The sequence below is a fragment of the Cryptomeria japonica genome, chromosome 11 (assembly GCF_030272615.1).
Source record: "Cryptomeria japonica chromosome 11, Sugi_1.0, whole genome shotgun sequence".
Taxonomy (NCBI): Eukaryota; Viridiplantae; Streptophyta; class Pinopsida; order Cupressales; family Cupressaceae; genus Cryptomeria; species Cryptomeria japonica.
Genome location: NC_081415.1, coordinates 216,686,571 through 216,701,293, shown reverse-complemented (window position 1 = coordinate 216,701,293; position 14,723 = coordinate 216,686,571). Strand labels below are relative to the sequence as shown.

The following is a 14,723-nucleotide window of genomic DNA, read 5'->3' as shown; positions in this document are numbered from 1 at the left end:
AGTCCAAAATTGTTGAACAAGTGTAAAGATTGAGAATTGAGGGCGAGATTCTGAGAAGTGCAAAATGTTGTCACGGAGCAAGAAAGTTGTAAAGATGTAAAAATTGTCAATTTTGCAAAATGTTGTCATAGTTGTCAAAATGCAAAAAGTGTTGCAAAAGTTGTCAGGTAAAGTCATCAAGAGGATTAAGGTTTTGGAAGTGCTAAGTGTTGATGAACAATTAAATATTCAAGGATGAAATGTTTTCACAAGGAAAATTCCTTGTCAAGGTTGGATTTTCCAACCTTGACAAGATAGGAAATAAGGAGATTTTTTGTGAAAATCCTTGTCTAAGGTATAGAAGTTTAGAGTTGGAATTCAAATTCAAGGATGAAATGTGGAATGCAATGAAAATGTGTGGATTTCCCTTAGAAATTTCTCTGGCGTCCCTCGTTGTCCTTGATCACATCATGGAAGTGTTATCAATTGTCCCTGGCTAGTCTTCACTTGCGCCTAGTTTTATCCTCAAGGCAACATGGGATTTGTACCCTTCCTTGTCGTTGTGCACCCTTCAAAGGCACCCTGCTTTGTCCTTTCTTGAGGTGGAATTCCGCCCTTCCTTGTTCTTTGTCCTTGTCTACACCAAATCTACGCATGGCATTATCCTTGTTCTGAACACACCTCAAAGCTGCTCAACATTTGTCTTTGGGCACCTAGGAATTCCGCCTAGCACTTATCCTTGTGCACTTAGAAATCTCACTTTGCATTGTCCTTGCTCATCTAGGAAAATCACCTTCAATGAAGTCACTAGCACACCTCAAATGCGCCCATCATTGGTCCTCCTCACTTAAAATTGCCCTAGCACATTGTCCCTTCACACATGGAAAAGCACTCAAAGACTAGTTCTTATGCACCATGAAAAGCCGCCTTTGTGTGTCCTTAAGTGCACTTCCAACGCGCTAAGCACTTGTCCCTATGCATCATCAAATACTGCCTTGCCTTGTCCTTAGGTGCACCTCAAACCTGCCCTTTGCATTTTTTCTTAACAAGCATGAAAACCTGCCTAGGGAGATAAGTGTCCAAGTCGGCCTTCTTGGAGGGAAGTTTTTAAATTTAAATGCCAAAACAAGTGATCAAGCATAGCCGACCTGGGGTGGGTTCTAATTTATTTAATCTCAAACAATTCTAGACTAGGTCAGCCTTGTTTGGGAATTACAAATTCAAGATTAATGGATGCTATAAAACGAGATCAAACTCTTTCATTTCAACATCAATTCATTGCAATTCATTCAAGGCGAATTATAAGGAGCTGAGCTGAGTGAATTAAGGCAGACTTGAGATGAATTTTATCAGATTTTCAAGCAATTATCTTGCAGATTGGAGTGAATTTAATCAGTTTGAGGGTGTGAATTTGTGGATAAGACCTTGGAGTGATCTTGGAGGCAGACCTAGCGTGAAATTTATCAGCAGACCTAGGGCGAATTGTGTAGACCTAATTCAAATTTCCAGATCAGACCTAAGAAAGGTGAATCTCCAGCCAGAGGAGAAGTAAACAAGCCTAACTTGGAGAGAATTTTAGACCTACATCATCACCCCCAAGTGAAATTTGTGGATTGAAGAAAAGTAGGTGTGCATTTGAGAAGAGTGAAAGCGAATTGAGGCTTGTTCAAGAGCAAGACTTCTTTCAAAAATCAGAATTTTAATCAGATTTCCTCACATTTCTGGATTTTAGATAAGGTGGATGATTTTTGTGATTTTCATTGATAATTTTATGAGAAAATCCTTCTACATGTGTCCATATGCAAGAACTTGTTAAAGTTTTCATCATTTTATCACATCTACTTCTTGCATTTACATTAAAATATTTTGAAATCATTTTAGCATCTTTTCATTCTTGTAACTTAAGGTGTTTTATTTTCACGAGGAAAATGTTAGGTGCTAGAGCCGGAGGAGTTTCAAGACAAACACAAATGAAGTATGATTACAAAGGAGTCCTCGAAAATCAAGGATCGTCTCAAAATGGAAGAAGATTGGAGACACCAGCTTTGGACATGTCGACATGGATGAATTCAAGGAGAAAATGTCATGGATACAATCCGTTCAAGATAGCTAAGAGGATGGTGAGGAATGGAATTGTGCAAGCCGCCGGTTTCCCCCTTGCAATCTAGTGCACTGAGTTGATGGTGGAATGTGTGAGGTATTATGATCCTAAGGAGAGACATGTGGTAGCTCCGGATGGTAGAGTGTTGGCTTATCTTTCAGATGAGGCTATTGCGGAGGCTTTCAGTATTCCAAGGTACAATTCCATAGTCTACAAAACAAAGGAGGAAACTTTGGAGATGCACAATAACATACTTGATTCTTGTGCAGAAATCATCAACAATACATGGATGTTGAAACCAAGGAGGCATCATTCCAAAATGCCAAAGAGACTTGTTAGGTCCGACTTCAAAGAGGAATATTTGGATCTTGTCACCTTGTTGAACCGGGTAATGGGATGCCCTCAAGCTTCTAAGATCTAACTTTGAGCCATGGATGTTCTACTTTATTGAGGAAATAGTAATCAGGGTGAAGATCAACTGGGCCAAGATAATTAGTGATAACCTAGATGAACAGTTGAGGAACTTGGAACATTCATGATTATTCTTCATGAGTTCATACATAGTCTACATGTTGGTGAGAACTTATAGATGTAGAGGATGGACATGTAAGGGACTTGTTGGGAATGGAAAAAGACAATTCAAATTGTACGAATGTTATCCTCAACTACACCTTAACAATGCTGCTCATTTCAGGAGGGTAAAATGCCTTGTCCATGTACATTGTCCGAACTCTACAAGGAGGCATTCATAAGAGGTTATCACAAGATGCTAAGAAATTGGTGAAGAGGTATGGTTCATGGTTTATATAGTCTCCAAAGTTCACCTATATTAGAATGCAAGGATTTTCATCATCCCCCTATAGACTTCCAAGATTCCCAATTGACAAGATGATATTGCTAGAGGTAACAAGGCAATTGTCCATGTATGACAAGATCCAAAAGAATAAGCACAAGGACTAGATAGTTTTTCCAATCTCCCTTGGAAATTCAATCGAGACATGTCATTCACATCAAGCAGCCGAGGCATTTGAGGAAGAGTTTTATTCCCTTGTGACATATGAGTCAAGGATGAGTTTTGATCCTTACCACAAGATCAGAAAATCTTTTGGAAGGAGATACAGGCACAAGGAACACCTTGAGGATTATTGGGTAGATGCTATGGATGACTTTGAAATAAGGAAGAGAATGTGTTCCAGATTGTCCGTGCAGATGGCTAGAGTGTGCCACTTGTTCCTTGTCTCGGATTAGGTGGAGGATGATGGCAATTGTGTTCAATGCTGTTTTGAAGAAGAAAAGGGCAAACCTCTTCTTGCCCCTAATTGGTCTGAGGTGGAGGTAGTAGATTTGAATGTATTAATGAGGCTAGTTATGACATATCACAAAAGTGGGTGGATCAACAAGTTAATAGGTTGCAAGAAAGAAATATCCCTTTAACCTACAACTTGATGGGAAACTTGGAATCACAATCCTCCAAGGATGAAATAAATGAAGAACAACATGAAATCAGTACCAGGGAGGAAAGAGGCAGACAAGATAGTGAAAGTCACAAGAAAAAGGACATGCGAAACTTCATGGGCTAAGAAGACAAAGAGAAAAGAAGTTTCAAATGAAGAACCACCACAGAAGAAGTAGAAATTTGGAATGACTCACTCATCAGCCAACACTTTTTCTGTGCAACAAGTTGCCTCTTCCATTGATAGAAATGTAACATCAGTTGCGGAGAGTGAATCACGAAAGGAAATTGAAATTCATCCAAGTGTTCCAGGAGGTCAAGGTGTGAACGAATCCTTGGAGTCCACTCAACAACAAAATCAAGAGAGAAATCCTTCTCAAAATGTGGAGGTTCTTCTTGATGATCGCTTGATGGAGCAACCAACAATACCAATTGAGGAAATCTTGGCGAATGTAGACATGGGTTTTTTGGATGAAGATTTCAATGAAGGAATGATATTGACACTTCAAGGATTTCAATAAAATGAAGAAGTGAAGATATTGAACAATGCACGGTTCCTAAATGGTTAAGGAATGGATTGAAGAAGAAGATTATAGTAGAGAGCAATCTAGATGATGACTTAGAGGATTTTCTAAATAGGATTGGTAAGACTGTAGAGAAGAAGCAAGCAAAGAAATATTCCAAGATTACAAAAGAGAGTTCAGGATCCCAATTGGTGCAAGTTGTAATTCCAAAGGTTAATACAACAAAAGATGACATCACTCTAGAGGAGTATGAGGTTACAACAGTTGGTTTGAGACCAACAACAAAGGAACAAGAGATTGAGGAATTTGATGAATCCGTGAAAGTGATCAAGTAAAGATTGAGGAAAGCTGAAGAAAAGGGAAATCAGCTTAGAGCGGAAAACCAACAATTGGAGGATTACATACGACACTTAATGAATCCAATTCAGCAAGCCAAAGGAACATTTGTCCCTCTTGCAACAGTTTCAAAGTAATCAATTGAAGATTTGGAAGGGATAAAGCAACGAAGAAATGGATTAGAAGTGCGTTTGATAAGGCAAATGCATTCATTGAGGATTTGGTACAAGCATATGGTAAAGTTGCATTCATTCAGGACAGAATTCAGGCCATACTTGTATTATGTGATAAATTTCAAGATGTTAAGGATAAGACCATTCCACGTTTGCATGTGTTGATGGATATCCCTAAGAAAACCTTGGAGTTGCCTTGTTTGATCACAAAGTTTAGCATTTGAGGTTTCCTTGTTAAAGAGAGGATATAATACTTGGTATTTTATTTTGTGTTCGAGGTGTCATAAAAAAAACATCAGCATAAAGATTCAAAATAGCTTGTTATATCCACTTGAAACTTTGGAGAGTTTGAAAATGTATTATGTAGTCTACAGATGCTACACCATATCCAAGAATCTAAGAACACAACTAAAGGTATACAAAATTTATTGTCCAACTCCTTACTGACTCACTAGATCATTTGCATTAAAATTTCTACATTTTATTAGATGAGGATAAAAACCTAATGCAAGGATTTGACACTCTCATCTTCTCTACTGCCATTTAAATGTGAAAAAAGGTATTTTTTCTGCACATGAATTTGTTAATCCAAAATCAAAATAACAGAGCAGGGCTCTTGATTTCATTTTTTGCCATCAAAATAACTGCAGCTGGACTTCTACTTCACCTATACAATCTGATGAATTGTCCTTGTTCAATCAGTGAATGTACCTCTTGGTCTTTACAAAAAAACAGAATTTTACATTAACGAAAAATGGAAATGAAATTAAGGGCAATGCAGAATGAAGATTCTCATTCTGCACCGATTTTTGCTCTCCCTCATTAAAATCTTGCACTCAGTATGTTTGATTTTTGTAAGTAGGTATGCTTATTTTTGGAGAAGCATGTAATTTGTATTCTTTAGTTTTTTAATAACCAAAATTTAAGATTTTTTCTCTGGTTTAAATACTAGCTATCTACAATATTAGTTTATATTAGTTTCTAGAATTTTCACACAAGAATGCTCTCTTTGTAATGTTCATGTGCATTTAACATTTTCAAATTGCAAAACAAAAGTAAATGGTTCTGAAAGGAAAGTAATTTAGAGAAGACTGCTCCCATGATGAATAAAAGAACATTATAAAGGACTAATTTCAACTAAACTTTGTTAGCAGTTAGGTCAAGTTTCGTGGATATACTTAGCCATGGTTTTGGAGCTTATGTTGTTTTGAGACCTTGTGTTGTTTTTGACTTCATGAATTATATCCTTCAATTGGAATTCAAGTAGTAACCAACCAACAAACCAGCCTGCTTTGCCCCCAGCAAAGATATGGCATTATACAAATTCCTATGGTACTTCTCGTAAAGTGCAATTATTGACCTTCTTGTGGTAGAGGCAATACAATGCATGTTAAATTTTATTTATGTGCAAGCATCTTGAGATATGTGCATCAGTTAGTCAATGAGAAAATGGATACATATTACATGCACTAATTTACAATTACGCCAAGTATCCATGTGCATATCTCTGTGGATTTCAGAGAGAGAGACCACGCAAGCATGTATATTATATGCACTAATTTACAAGTCAGCTATCCATGCTCATATCTTGGTGCATTTGAAAGAGAGAGAGAAAGAGAGATCTTACATGTATGTAAGATTTGAATTCATTTGCGAAGGAAGCTTCCAAGACAGATAATTATTTCCAAGAAACCTGCAATTGGTGCAATATAAGTTGTGCTCAAACAGTTCCACATTATCAAATCCCACAATGAGATTAGTAAGGTAATTTGTGGAATGCAAATACTTGTTAATATACCTAGGTTTTGAATAAATATAGTTTTTTCAAGAAAATTCACTTACAGGAAATTCAAAGAGCTCAAATTTTGAAGCGAAGTAGGAAACTCTCCTGTAAAATTATTAAAACTCAAGTCCCTAACATAACATATAGTTCAGAATAATTAGATGTAGGCATATAAGATCATTCATCACAAACATCAAATATGTATCATAAACTAGACTCTATTTTCTCTTTTTCCAAATTTCTGGCCCCTGAAGCTTTGCATATCAACACTATTGCTTAGTGAACACCGTAAACTCAATTCCTCCAGTTATTATATGCATCACAGAACATTAAAATTGTCGACAGAATTTATCACAACCATAAATGATAAGCAACTTACATACAAATCAAGAGAAGAAGATTCTTTTAGTTATAAGTATAACTAACACGATACCTTAAAAAAACACTTGCTAATAAAAAGGAATAGAACGGAACCAGTTCTCTAAGTAGGAATTGGATACCATAATCTTATATAATTGACCAGAAGAAGATCAAGTTCTGTGAAATGTCAAGCCATCTATAACACACAATTTGATGCATTAAGTTATTCTGCATATCTTTAGTATGACTCTCAGTAAAGTGGAAATATGTAGAAGCATAAGAGAGGCTTCTTTCATATGTAGTGTAATATGATCAGGTTATTTAGCAGTAGATAATTGTTTTACAACTCAGTACTCAATACTTTTAACAGTATACGTGCTATTGAATGAAATGATCCGAGATATGAATATCAAGTAAATAACAGGTATGTTGATGTTATATGAAGAAAGAAATACCCAAGTTGTTTTTAAAATAAGGGGATGTATGCTAATAATAGATTGACAAGATCAAGGGTGTTATATAGCGCAAGCATCTAAACTTTCCTTTGAATGGAAGTTTATTTTTCTTAACTTAGATAAATCTTATCTTTATCAATACAACTTGAAGTTAATGAGATGGCCTGTAATATATGCATCAACTGGTCTTTCATGAAAGACTGAACTTGAGGTTTTCTGACCAACATAAAGAATTCAAAATTATTTTGAGTTTTGTTGCAAATGAAGAATCACCATCTTTTATTTTTTGCTATGTCATTTTTGCTTGTTTGATTGGGAAACTGAGCTTGAGATTTTCTTAAAAACATAATAAGGCATTCAAAAATGCTGTCAATTTTGTTGCAAATGGAAAATACCAAGCCTTCATTTTCAGGATATAACATTTTTAATTAGACAAACCATGATTTATTTGTCAACTGATCTTTTGATGGGAGACTGTAGTGAGGTTTCCTTTACACCATTAACGAGGCATTGAAAAATATTTTCAGCCCCAATGCAAATTGTGATGTCCCATTCCTAAGGAGTTGGCAATTAGTGACGATTAGCCTATTCCTTGGTTTCCCATAGGCTAATATGGCATGGTTAGGGAACTCCTTAGATCTTGGAGACTTTGCAATTCAACTTCTCTAACATTTCTATAATGTCCCCTATTAGGAGGCTGCCAATTCCTGTAACTTAATAACAGTTCTGATCTAATCTGCTCAATTCCCTTTATTCAAATAAGATTGAGAGTGCAGAGATTTATTACTTTATAAATAGAATTTCAATGAATTAGAATTAATTTGTATCTATATTCTGATTAATTGTTTCTAGGGTTTAGAGTATGCTCAGCTTCATATATTATCATGTTGTATCTATATTAATTTTCTGTGATTCTATAAATCTGATTAAAATTATTATCATAGTGCTGTGAAAATACAGTAGTACTATGAAGTGGATTAACATTATTTTCATAATGCTGGATTACCATAGATACTGTGAATATGATTGAAATATTATCATAAATCTGTGAATATACAGATGTACTGTGACTATGACTATAGTTATTGACAAGATGCTGTGATTATATAGTGTATTGGTACATATCTGCTGCCTCCCTTACAGAATATGCATAGAGTTACCTCCAGTAGTAATTTGAATGCCAAGGTAATCAGTCCTCCTTTCTGTGTGTCTCCTCCCTCCTCTGAATAATTTTGGGATTTCCTTCTTATATCGTCTTTCATGGAATGAAGAGTTACTATGAAGGAGACGTGTCTAATCCCTTACTTCATATGCTTAATCGATGACTATTATTGTGCTATTTTAGATATTAGTTTGTTAACAAATTAGTTGCTGTTTATTATCGATTTACTATTAAATATCGATTACTTTATTATTTGACTTAAAAACACGTACTACTTGGCAGTATCGGCATCTTAGATATTAGTTTGTTAACAAATTAGTTGCTGTTTATTATCGATTTACTATTAAATATCAATTCCTTTATTATTTGACTTAAAAACACGTACTACTTGGTAGTATCGGCATCTTCTTGGACCTGATTAATGATATCGTCTTCTAGTCGCATCATAGATATGACCTTGCCATTTAATCTCGTCATGTTTACTGCTGCATAGATGCTCTTTCTCTTGTGCTACTACTGCTCCGTTCCTTCCTTCCAAAATATAATGTAGGCTCCCCTTTGTTAAATATCAAGGAAATGGTTGATGCAAATATCGCTCCAATTTCAGCACATTCAGTAATCGTATTTGCCCATTGTGATCGGTTGCAAGAATATAGATGCTCACATCAATGCCCTTTTCCAGAGTTATATAAACATTTGTTTGCCATAACCACTGATGCCAAATATATCTTTTTCTGAATGTATCGTTCATTATTAGAATTAATTCTAATACCCGATGGCCCTGTGATATTTACTGTGGTATGAACAGAGTATTTCATGTTCTTACTATGTGAACCGGTCCCACTATAGAGACAAATATATCTCATCTTCCGGATAATTATACCAAACTTCTATACCTTTTAGATTATTAATTGATGCCCCCCTTAAAACAATATTCTTGTGTAGCATATCTTTTGTATGATGGATCGGGGTCCCTTAGAAGATATCGCTATTCCTCATATGGCTTGCTTACTACGACTTGCTATGTTAACTTATATTTCTTCATTAATTAATCTTTTTCTTTCAATAAGAAGATCGGTCCATATAACACTTGGTAAATATCCTTCATAAATGAATCTAGCATTTTACTAGCATCACTTGTTTCCAAAGGGAGTTTGTCATGCTCAGAGTGTAGCATATATGTTTCATGTTTGGCCAAAGAGTAAAGATTTCTTTCTTCTTCTATCAAACTGCTACACATTCATCATTTAATAATCTTGATTATTCTCAATACATCGTCATCAAATTATTTGGTTTCAATTGCATTAACTTATTAAAAAGATAATACAAGGAGCTTTCTCAATGCTAACAATACTTGTTGAGGTTCAGTTTGGGGACATCACAATTTCACCTCGTTGAAAATGCTTGCCCTCAAGCATTCATAAAAATCACCGATTCAAATAATTATTTCTTCATCATGCCTTTAAATATAAATCCATTTATTATCAAAGCATAAAGATGGGGACATGACAATTTCTAGGTGTTGCTTTGAGCTCATAACATCAGGAGATTCCTATTGACACTGTCTAGAGCATTTTTTGGGCATTTGGTCCGCTTTTACTATTTTTAGTAAGTGTTAGCTTTGGTCAGTTGGTAGCAGTTTCACTTCAGAATGGTTAGCGCTTACATTTATTGATGATTTGGTGATAATTTAATCAGGGGATATTATTTTATTTAACTAAGTCACTAAGGAGACCTAAGGGGTTATTCTAAAAAGTAAATTAATGCTTTATTTTAAAAGGTGTGTCTAATGTGGGAGACATAAGGGAGCTTAAAACTAAATAAAATAAACATTAATTCCCAAGATGGGCGTCAGATTTTGAGGAGATAAAAATATTTTTGGACCTCATTCTTGACATTCATGTTTTTGGAGAATTGATGAATAGATATTGCTCATTGAATAAAGTTCTTCCAAGGGCTTTGTGAGGATGAAAACCTTCATAGAGGACATCTGTTGTGAAAGTGAAATATCTTTCCTAGTGGATTTTTAGGTGGTTTTACTCAGGAACTATGCAAGATCTTTATTTGCATAGATTTCAGTTTTTATGTCTAGTGCATTTGATAGAGGATTTATTGTGAATATTGCAAGGAGGAAGGAACAGATTTGATAACACAAATTGCATATTTTCCACCATTAATGCTGGCTGTACCTTCTCCTTGGTTGGCCATATTGCTTTGAGGAAGGACATGGGAGTTTGAGAGCCAAATGCCTAGGGTTTGGACAGCTTCTTGACATGATTGGTAGTGTCTAAGGTTAGCAAAGACAGGGATATCAATTGTTGTGGGGAGAAGTGCAAATTTTAGAGGGATTTGGAGCTATTATCAAAACCCTAGTTTGCTGGTTCAGAGAAAACTTCAAACCTGTAGCAAAAATTGGCTTCCAAGTATGTGTTAAAAGTATTAGTTATTATAATACATCATCTAGAGACTTGATTTAATGTATCTATTTCAGATATAATTTCTGGTCATTAGACAGATTATATATTTGCTGCTGTAAAATTGTATCAGATTTGAAGCTTTTATTGCAGCCTATGAGTATTTTGGTTGAATGAATAATGTGATTTGTCCATCTGGGTATTGAAGATATTGTTATATTTGATGTATTGAGCATATTTGTCATTGGGTAACCTCTATAACAGCAGTTATTAGTAAAGATGTTGCATTTGTTAGTTCCTTCTTGGCTGAAGCAGAACATTATCTAAAAAAACACAAAAAAAACAAAGCTTTTGAAGAAAAATCACTATGTAATAAAAGTGGTTATCGTTCTTTTAATTGGCTAACCATTCTCAAAAGAAAGCTTCTAAAGAAAAACCACTATGTAAGAAAAGTGGTTATAATCCCAAAAGCATGTACGTTAAGTGGTTTTGCCATGGTTATAATCTAAAAGCACACAATTTAGGAATTTTTGCCAAGTGAAAGTGACAAAAATTTATGTCATGCAAAATGACATTAAAGGAAAAAATCTACATTTTACATGGTTTTGCCATGGTTCCAAGACCAAAATTTCATGCCTTGGTCCTCTTTGCCAAAAAAAGTGGCTGAGCAGGTCAAAAAGTTTGCTTTTGATCACTTAAGTGAAAAGTAGCAAGGCTTGAATAGGTCAACTTCAAATTGGAACAAAACTGCTTCTTCAAGTGAAAAAGCAGCTTAGTAGGTCAAAAGATGCGCTTTTGGTAAGTGAAAAGCGAAAGGGCTGACCAAAAGCACTAGCATAGGTTAACTTCAAATTAGAACAAAAGTGACCAAGTGACAAGAGGTTTAAAAGTGTATGTTTTTCATTTCAATGAGTAATGTGCTACCCTTGTTGTACCACTTCTTTTGAAATTTCTTCCCAAGTTCAATAAGCAGACTTTATGTCAAACACTTTGCATAGGATTGATTCTAGCTAATTTCTTCAACTTTCCCTCTTGATCTTTTTGTCAAACAGTTTGCATGCTTTTCAGAAGGATAGGTTTTTGCTTGCAGCTTTTATGTTTCAGAATTGTAGGGTTTCTCATACAATTTAATGCATGGCATATGAAGATTAAATCACAAAGATATAATCAACTGTATTGTAACTGCATTAATGCTCAGATTGAAAGCAAAATTCAGAATTTACAAGATCAAGAAAAGTTATTTCTGACCTTCAACTTGAGAGGATAATTTCTACAGCTTGCTGCTCACACAGACATCTCATAGGGACTGAACTTTGCTTCACTTAATACAGAGCTGCAGATATTTATCTGTCTTAAAGACAAGTAAATTGCCCTCTTTGAATAACAACAATATTCACCAATGCTGATAATCACTTGCAGATTGTGCATCAAGGAAAATAATGGGTTTTCACACTGATTTGGAGACTTCCAGCTCTCAGATCATGACCTCTCCAGTTATATCGACCCTCTTTTTTGCCTCTAATCTCTATGTCCAGTTTGTCTTGGATGAAACACCCAGACACAAAGCTTGTTGCTTGGAAGAGTTGATGAGACTATCCTCACGTCAGTCAAGGATGAGCATTCTTCACAAAAAAATGGATTGGTATACCCACACCCATAAGTAATAAGCTCTCACATCCAGCGCTACTCTATGCCAATATTAATCCTCCCCACATGGGTGTAATAGTTTCCACGGTCTGTAGGAATTTCAAATGCCCAGCATAATAATCCAAAACCCATGTCTTACCTAATGTATTACATCTGGCAATATATTTAAATGGTCCAAGCTTCCAAGTGCAAAGTGACCTCTACAAAAAATCTCTATACCCATAGAAATTATCTTAATCAAAGACTTCATAAATTTCTATAACTTCAACCAATTAATTCAAATCTGAAAATCCTCTTAATCCTCAAATGCGAACCTCGGCTCAATCCTTTAGTGCCCTGTCGATCCCTATGTGGAACTGCTTTAGTGAAGCAAGAGGGGTTACTGTCCTCAGCTCCAATAAAATTTTGGGGTTTTCATCCCACAGGCAAGAGTTTGGCCACAAGCACAAATGTCTAAATCTTGGTAGAAAAAACTACAAGCTTCTAAATCTTTTGTATGCAAAAAATGAACCCTCAAGCTCCTTTTATAACAATCCTGGGAACTTTCTAGAAAGTGCAATATAAAATCAGTTTACAAATTCAATTAAATTCATATCCTCAAAAAGTGATTAATTTAAATATTTAATGATTCCAAGCACTTCAGTCACAACGTTAAGCATCCAGCATTTAAAACTTTTTGTTCTCTTTCCAACGAGCGATTATACTGAGTTGTCCATTAAATTATTTTAATTAAATTGGCAACCTTAACTCACTGCTAACATTAAATAACCACTCTAATACCTTCGGCACACACCCAGAAGGACTGAGTTAATTGCAAACCCGAAAATGGGGACATTAGACATTGCTAGGCAAAGACTCCTAAAGCATGTATTCAAACACGATTTGCCAAAAGACACAAAAATAAAAAAAAATAAAAAAGATGTTATCATTCTTGCAAGGAGTGTTAAACTAGAAAGTTTGATTAGAGTTTGGAGACAAGGAGTAGCACTTCCTAGGTTTGGAAAAGATTTGAAGATGAATTTTTGCACTTGATGAGAAGATTCAAGGAACTTTTACACTAGCTATTATTAGATAAATCTATATTTAAAACAAAGGATTTATTTTTGGGGCAAATTTCCAGAAATCATTTTTTTGTCAAATTTTATCTAAAAAAATTATTTAGATAAGTTTTTCCTTTAAAGTATTTTTATTTTCATTTTTCCAGATATTATAAGTGAGTTAGCTTTAAAGACTTGTTTTTGGAAGGGTTTTCAAATCTTATCCTAAATCCCAAAATATAAACTAATATTTAAGCACTTTATGCATAGGATTTTTTCAATGATAGTTGATGCTAGGCTAATGTTGCTGAAATTATTGTTCAAGTCTTCAACTTGAGTTCATGTGTTTATGACCTTTGTATTTAGATTCCATTGATTTAATAGAAACTGAGAATTATGTCGAGCTTTGTGTTGGTGTTAGTCTTTGAGTTGTAGTTTTGTATGTCACTACAATAATTTGATTTGAGAAATTTAATGTCATAGGTGTGTTAGTAGTTTGTTCATTAAACTCATGTATACATGAATTTGCTGGTTTCTGTTTTTAGCCATTAGGATAGGTGATTGTTGTGTTTAGATCTGTTTCTATAGCCATCAACTACGAGTCATCAAATATAAAATCCTATCTATGACAAAAAAACCAATCTCAATCTTGTGCTCATAATTGAGGCCAAAAAGATAGGGCAGATATATAGTTTATTTTACTTCATTTCACCAAAAATCCCAAAATATATTGTGCTAAGTGTGAGTACTTTGTATATTTTGCCCATAGTCTCATGTCTATGGTTAGTTCTATGTAATGTCGCTTTCTGCAGAGTGATCTAGTGGGACTTATTAGCTGATGTAATTCTCATAGGCTATAGTCAAAAAATGAGAATTCATTAATACAATTATTTAATATTATTCAACAAAGCTTATCCTATGGGTAATATTATTTAAATAATTAAATAAGTTGTATAAAGTGACTTCACTGGTTATTTATGAAAGAATTTAGTAAAGTCACTTTATTTCCTCGAGCTAAAGTTAAATATTAAAAAGTGCGAGAAGACTGAAATATGTCCTAGAAGCTTCCCTGGAATGTTATAAAAGAGCAATGAAAGGCCCATTTGATACATGCTTGGTTACTTTCTCATATTGGTTTAGTAGAGTGATGCAGGAGCATCCCTAGTTCACAGCAATCTTGCATCAACCAAAAACATTTTCCTTTCTGTTTTGTTTTCTATTTGTAGTTTCAGTTTTCCTTTTTGTGTGTCCCGATTTTCGCTCATCAGATCCTGTGGAGTTGGATTCCACTTGAAGACT

The 14,723-nt window shown here is 34.8% G+C and overlaps 1 pseudogene; it reads right to left on the bottom strand.

The window, feature by feature from the left end:
• Positions 1 to 14,723, bottom strand: part of LOC131078447 (probable LRR receptor-like serine/threonine-protein kinase At1g56130) — a 59,797-nt pseudogene that overhangs the window by 12,075 nt on the left and 32,999 nt on the right.